At 31.4% G+C, this 7,345-nt stretch overlaps 1 long non-coding RNA gene across 3 annotated transcripts; it reads left to right on the plus strand.

The window, feature by feature from the left end:
* Positions 1 to 327: 327 nt before the first annotated feature.
* LOC110935354 lies at positions 328 to 1,193 on the plus strand. Of its 3 annotated transcripts, none has more exons than XR_002589064.2 (3): positions 328 to 412; positions 723 to 841; positions 958 to 1,193. It is a non-coding gene; the product is annotated as an uncharacterized LOC110935354 (long non-coding RNA). The 3 variants fall into 3 exon arrangements; XR_002589065.2 differs by having other exon boundaries at positions 359 to 412; positions 715 to 841; XR_002589063.2 differs by lacking the exon at positions 328 to 412 and having other exon boundaries at positions 457 to 841.
* Positions 1,194 to 7,345: the final 6,152 nt, after the last annotated feature.

Genomic DNA, 7,345 nt, shown 5'->3' on the forward strand with positions numbered 1-7,345 from the left:
TTAGTCCACTAGGTTAACTTCATCTATTTTTTCAGTTAACGAGAAGACCAATTTAGTCATATTATATGGACGAATTGTCCTTCTCGATAACAGAAAAAATGGATGAAGTTAAACCAGTGGACTAAAATGACAACGGTGAAACCTTTGTAGACACACAGGTGAAAAATGAAACCTTTAGACTAAATTGGCAAAATGACCCAAACCATAACTACTAAAATCGCATTTAACTCAAAAATTCATTTACATAATTCATTTAAGGTAAAAAATTAAAATTCCCGCCCCCATAAACTCCCTCCGTCTTTTCCCGCCTAACGAAAATTCCCACCCCATAAACTACCTCAATCGTTTGGCTCCATTTAAAAATTTCATCCCCAAAAATGATTCCCCATTCAAACTGCATTACTACTCCACGGTACGTGTTCCTTTCAATTTATTTAATCTCTTTTTATATTTAATATTCAGTATCATTAATATGAGTTCATTTAAAGCCCGAATTGACTCTGTGTAACTTTGGTTCAAATTCCATTTAAATATGTTTTTTTTTTTGTTATCTCTCGTGTATTTGCTCTCATGGATTTGTACAAGATGATTTTAAGATTAAGATGGTTATGATAGCTTTCCAGACTCATTGCTATTCAGTTATATTTGTCCAATATGTTATTTTTCTGGGTTAATGTGTGAAGCATTTACATCTCATAGTTTATTTGTTCCAAGTTTATCAGGTGCGGTTAAAGAATCAGTCAATGCTCAAACCTCAAAACACACACATCGATCATTTGAGAACACACTAAACGTGGGAAACATCTGCGAAAAATGATCATAAATCTTGCTTGGAAACAGGGTATACTTTCACATTTCTTCATTCTCTGCTTTATGTTATTGCTAATTAATTTTTATGAGGCAAACATTAATGGTAATGAAGGGTGGACTTCTAATTTGTTTGAATCATTTGATTAGAAAAGATGGCAATGAAGGATGTTCTATTCGCGATGAAGATAAAGAGAAAACTGTGTTGTTTGTACACATATTGTATTTTGTGTTGCTTGCATACGAAGTGACGTTCTAGATGGGATGGAGTAGTGACGGTTTCTTCATTCGGGATGTAGAAAGTGAGGAAACTATAGTAATTTGTATTTGGATATTTTGTATAATTTTGTAATATTTTATGGCATTATATTTCATAATTTTTCTTATCTTATTTGTAGAACATGTGGCTTTTATTTGTCATTGTAAACCTTTATGTGATTTTTTGGATATATTTCTATGTATAATTGCAAATAACGGGTATATGAAAAATTTATTAGTAGCAGAATCCATAGCAAATTTAATTGTGTTTGCATCTAAATTTTGTAGCAAGTTTTATGTGGTCCAATATGTAGCAAAAACCATAGCTAAAAAGTAGTTGAAAAAAACGTAGCTAAAATTTCGTAGCTTGAAACCTGAAATAAAAAGCGTAGCTAAAAGTTCATACCAAATTTCGTAGCAAACTTTCCCGTAGCAAAATTTATAGCTAAAATAGCGATGCCTATTTTTGTAGCTAAAACCGTAGCAAAGTATGATTCGGTAGCTAAAAGTCGTAGCAAACATTTCCGTAGCAAAATTCATAGCTAAAATAGCGACGCCTATTTTTGTAGCTAATACCGTAGCAAAATATGTTTCCGTAGCTAAAAGTCGTAGCAAATAAATTCGCGACGAGACTTGTAGCTACGAACCAAATTTGTAGCAAATTCGTAGCAAACTGGGTGTTTGCTACAGATTTGCTACAAATTCGGCCATAGCGGAAACCTATTTTTGTAGTAGTGATCTAAAGAATCCCCGCCGCATTGCGGCGGGTCGCAATCCTAGTTATTACTAAATATTCAAACCAACCAAAATGATATGATATCATTAATATATTCAAACAAACATTCAATCAAAATGATATGGTATAACCTATAAATTCTAACAATCGTTCAACCAAAAACATCATATATTGAAAAACTGGTGAAAACTCCAAAATTCGACAAAGAATTTACTATATGTCGGTTCGGTTATGACATGTATAAAAACATTGATAACCATAACCGATCCGCTATTTTTGATTTTCAGAAAAACAATTAACTGACCCATCAAATTTTTTACTTAGTTCAGTTTTTTTTATTAATTCGGTTATGGATCGATTAATTCACTCTTTTACACATTCCTATCTCGTGATATGGCGTTTTTATAGTCTCTCTGCCAATATATATTATGAGAAGGGTTACCATACAAGAGGATTGGGGCATACAAAGCATACAAGACATTTACATTCATTGATCCTCTAAGATCAATGACTCAAAAGAAACAAGTGGCTACTACGTGATTTAAAGAGTCTTACAATTGAAGAAATAAATAGAGAAAAGGTATTATGGTCCTTTCTCATTTCAACTCTTTCCCCTATTGATTTTCAAATGACCATAACTTTTTCATACGTTAATTTTTTTTTAAATTACACCGTATTAACAAGCATTTAGTTCTTTTTTTAATTTGAGCAGTGTATTGTTATAGTTTTCTTTAGAAAAAAATTTACATGATTTTGAATACCCATTACGTGATTTTGAATACCTAGCACATGACTACGTGATTTTGAGTATCCATTATGTGATTTCATTATAGTATGTGAAACCACACTAAGTGATTACGTAATTACGTAACGATAGTTAACTATGTATTATTACGTGACTACGTGATTTTGAATACTCATTTCGTGATTACATGATTTCATTATATTTTTTTTATGTGAAACCACACTGAGTGATTACGTAATTGCATCAAAACAATATACATAATATTTCATATGAAATACCTAATATTTCAGGTCTAATCATGTATTAAAGATAAATTATATACAAAACATTAGCCAAATCAACCTACAATAACCATATAATGTCGTATATTGGAGATTTAATCACGTAGTAAAACATAAACAATCAAATTTTTATTATTGAATGTGTAATCACGTAATAAGCATATTTGTAATAACATTAGTGATAACAAATCATATTGAAAGTGTAATCACATAATGAATCTATATTGAATGTGTAATCACTAATCAGGTAATGGTTTATGTTGAATTTGTAATACATAATAGATATTTAAAATCACGTAATATACTAATGTGTGTTCAAAATCCTGTAATTTTTATAAGAAAATTATAGCAAAAGACTGCTCGAATTAAAGAGAATAAAATGTTCGTTAATACGGTGCATTTTTAAAAAAAAATATTATAGCCATTTGAAAATCAAGGAGAAAATATTCCAAGCGAGAAAAGACTAAATTATCATTTAAACTAATGACAATTGTCCTCCACTTTTAATCCGTATGCTTGTATGTGAATTTGTTCTTATATGTGATCCAACCACTATATAGTGGAGAGTTCAAATGAGAAGAAATTTTTTGTAAGAAGAAAAAAGAACAAATTTCAACCAATAAGAATGCTTTATTTTACTTCATTTAATATAAGTATTTAATGTTACTATAAGGGTACATTGGTAAATCTACATAGGTCATTAATTTGTAGTCTTCCTCTTTAATAGCTAAAACATTAAATTTTTTATAACTTATCTTCAAAATATATATACTTTTTTTAAAATAAAATAAAATAATTTAAAGTGTAGGATAAATTAGAAGTGTAGGATAAATTACGAGTTGTGTAAGATAAATTTCAAGGTGTAGGATGAATTTCGAAATATGTAAGACAACTTTTTGATGTGTGTAGGCAAAAAAAGTTATTGTGGAGGATAATAGTTTTTATGACTAATTAATTAGTCAAAAATGATAATAAATGAGATAAGTGAAAAACTATTTAATGTTTTACAAAATTACCCTTTGTTCTTTTTTTTCTCAATTAATCTATCTTCTCAAATGAACCTTCCCCCCACTATATATTATGTGTATATAATACCACTTTCTATATGAAAATAAAAAACAGAAGACAAATATTCGAACTATCTAACCATTTACTTTGCAATGGATAAAAGAGAATATTTACAAAGCCGTAGCCATCGAATCTTTAAATGGGATATATACTTAAACCGCCACATGTAAACATCAATATCATCCAAGAATAGTATTCATTACCCTTTAGGAATCCGTATATTTTTTTTCTTCCCCCTTTTCATCTACATCTTAACACTTTGCTCAAGGGTCCATAAAGGACTAGAGAAGTTTCGTATGGCAAGTTTCCCATGATCTATAAGAGATGTGTTTAAAATTGGATTAAAAAATATAGAAAAAAATAATATTTTATTTCTATCGAAAATAATACCTTGGTTAATGACTTGTTACCAAATGAATCAAAATTTGACGAATCTAACATTCGATATTTGTAAACATGTATACATCACATTTGTCATTTGTAGGATTTTGAACCCATGATCACTTGATTGAGAAATACACCACATTCCAGTATGTTGTAGAGTACATTAAGGGCATGTTAGGCTAAGCTTTTTGAAACAACTTATTGACTTATTGGCTTTTTGGAAAAGTCAGTATGAAGTGACTTATTGGCTTTTTCCTCTCACATACACTCTCGTTGCCAAACATCATTTTGGAGCTTATGACTTTTCAAAAAAGCCAATAAGTCAATAAGTTGTTTTAAAAAGCTTAACCAAACATGCCCTAAAATGTTTTTGGAGAGTCCCAAAAGGTTAATGACAAAAATATATAATATTGGACCTTACGTGGTTTGATAGTTTTAACTACTTAGTCCAACATTGTCTAATTGCAACAAATTTGAATATAACTGACTAACACCGTCTAAACTTTTGTTAAGTATTAAGGATATTACACTCATTTACATCTAAGGTACAAGTTTTTGACGCATGAGATACTTACAAAATAATTTTATGCATTTTATACAGATAGTTCAAAAATTTTAACATATTAAAGTTGGTTGAAAGACTCTTTAATGTAAAAAAATAAAAAGAAGAAATATGTTATTTTTAATGATGGTTACCCTTTTTATAAATGGGTCAATTTGTATATTATAAATATTAACAAAACTGAATTATCTTTTCTAACATGAAATATGAAACAAAAGTCTTTTCCATAAACCATAAAGACATTAAATTAAAGTATATGATAAAATATTGTTATTTTGAATTTATTGTCCTACAAACAGAAAAATAATGGGGTCAACCTGTGGTCAAAGAGTGGAGACTTCTTGATCCGTTCAACTAGAACTGTAAATAAACTTTAGCGAGTAGCATTCCAAAATATACTTTGTCACTGAAATCTGTGTACAAAGCTAATTATAATAATCGTGATGATTAAAAAGAGGAATAATCACAAAAAAATCCAACTTTAAACGTATTCTTTTACAATTTCTCCTAATATGTCTATATCTTGTACATTTTCGTATGTCTATTCTTTTACAATTTCTCCTAATATGTCTATATCTTTGTAAAGTCGGTTTTGGATAGTCTCCCACTTTAGTTCTTTTCCCTTTACCAGGTTCCGAAAGCTATTTTAGAGTCCTTGGAACGTCTAATGCGGAGGATCTATTGGGGGTGGCGACGATGAAAGAAACAAGACGAGTTGGGTTTGTTGGGAACGAGTTATAGGCCCATGAGATAAAGGCAGGGTTGGGATAGGCTCGTTAAAAGATATGAACATGCAGTGGCGGAGCTTGATCAAAAATTTCGAGGGAGCGTAAAGTGATGGGACCCAAAATTTTTTTTTCCTATCGTTATGTTTTGGGTCGGGTCGGGTTGGCTATTCGATTCAAGTCGGGTTAAATAATAATAGTTCCAAATAAAACAAAGTGTATATTTACCAAACTACTCATCATTTATATACAAAGTTTATAAATATTTAGGATATACAATTTAGGAAAAATAATCGGGGGGCGATCCTATATAATTTTAAAATTTTCGGACGAAAAATCGGAACTTATACACTTCTAACCGAAACATTGGAGTGGGCGGGTGCACCCCCGGGCACCCACAATACTCCGCCAATGTGAACATGAGCCTCCTTTCAAAATGGTGGTGGACATATTAAACCGACAAAGGTAGTCTTTGGAAGCAGGTGATAACGACAATCCACTATAATGATTATGCTTGGTCATATATCCCGGTTAAAAGTAGTGTTTCCGGTATTTGAAATGTTATTTGTGAAGTGGGTAATGATCTTGAAACATATAACATCCGGGTCAGTTATTTAATTAAAGGAGTAGTGGGAAACAGTAGCTTGATTCGCTTCTGAATAGATAAATGGGTTGCAGATCGACCATTATAGGACTTGTTCCCTAAAATCTTTATGTTGGAAGTAAATAAAAACCTAACATTGGCGAATAAATGGTAAACACATGGAATCAATTGGGATTAGGTTTGGGAATTACTTTTGGCCAAGGTGGTACCATATTATCCTTACGAGTGGGTCAAATAGGTCCCACAGAAAGTTAATTTATTATGTTGGCAAGCGGAGCAAGATCGATTAGCAACACTACTTGGGCTAAAAAGACGAAAGATACACCAAGGCGAAGAGACTTGTAGATTATCTGGATAATATGATGAGATGGCGGATCACTTATTTACTTCCTATCAGATGGCAACATTGGTATGGAATAAAGTGTGTATTTGATGCAAAATTCCGCCTATTTTCACGTTCTCAACAAGAGATTTTTGGGAGTCTACAAGAATATGGCACTCGGAATAATCAAGAAGCAGCCAATACAAGGGATTTTTTGGTTTCATGTTGGTTCATCTTGAAAAAGCAAGAATGAACTAATGTTTTCCGGAAAAAGAGTATTGGTTACAAAAAATAAAGAGGTAAATAAGTAGAAATGGTTAAATGACTTATTCGGTGTACCAAACTCTTAAACTGCTGACCCACCAAAACCAAGCTACAAGTACGGTCAATCAGCTTCAACGGTTTAAGAACACCATAGGTCCATAACAAGTTACACATTTGTATAAATGTAAAATTACATAACCTTGCCTTTAGTGGATTCACACGACCATGTAATTTGACAATACATAGCCATGACCTTCGATACTCGGGTTTATCAATTTCATAAAACTTCCCACGCCTTTATACAACTTGGTTCTCTGGTGTGTTTTCAAAAGAAGATCACACAACTATGTATATTTTAGAGAGTGAATTTTAAGGATTATCCTTTATCTTTATACCTATTTTCAGGCGTTGTCCTTTATGTTCAAAATTGACGAGTTTTGTCCTTTATGTTTTCATATCATACACGTTTTGTCCTTTAGGCCTAACCAAGTTAATTTTTTCAGTTAAATTTGGTCATGTGCTTTGGACATGAGGGCATTTTTGTCAATTCAAAGGTTGCAGAAGCTTTGAGCTGTAAATCTGCCGTTGA

This window comes from Helianthus annuus, chromosome 4 (genome assembly GCF_002127325.2).
Source record: "Helianthus annuus cultivar XRQ/B chromosome 4, HanXRQr2.0-SUNRISE, whole genome shotgun sequence".
Lineage (NCBI taxonomy): Eukaryota > Viridiplantae > Streptophyta > Magnoliopsida > Asterales > Asteraceae > Helianthus > Helianthus annuus.